This window comes from Phytophthora parasitica, assembly GCF_000247585.1.
Source record: "Phytophthora parasitica INRA-310 unplaced genomic scaffold supercont2.12, whole genome shotgun sequence".
In the NCBI taxonomy this organism is placed as follows: Eukaryota; Oomycota; class Peronosporomycetes; order Peronosporales; family Peronosporaceae; genus Phytophthora; species Phytophthora nicotianae.
In genome coordinates, this window is record NW_008648998.1 from 324755 (window position 1) to 325101 (window position 347).

The following is a 347-nucleotide window of genomic DNA, read 5'->3' on the forward strand; positions in this document are numbered from 1 at the left end:
GCAGACTCCTTGCTCGACGTGACCGAGGATCTTATGCTGCATGCTGCTCACAACAGCGAGGGGCATGTAGTGGACAGCTTACTGAAGGCTCGCTACAATCAACAAGAGAAACACCATGAAATTAAGGTACGTTGGCGTGGCCTCGACGTTATCGAAGACTCATGGGAACCAGCAGACATTTTGCTGCAGGATGTTCCCGTGGCTGTGAAGGCATTCGTTCGAGAGCACGGGAAACAGGCACCGGTGCGAGCACTTCGTTAAGCACTTCATATCAACTAGCAAGGGCCCAGGTGAACCTGAACAGCGACTCAACGGCAAGCCGCTTGCACATGAGAAAACGTTTCGGA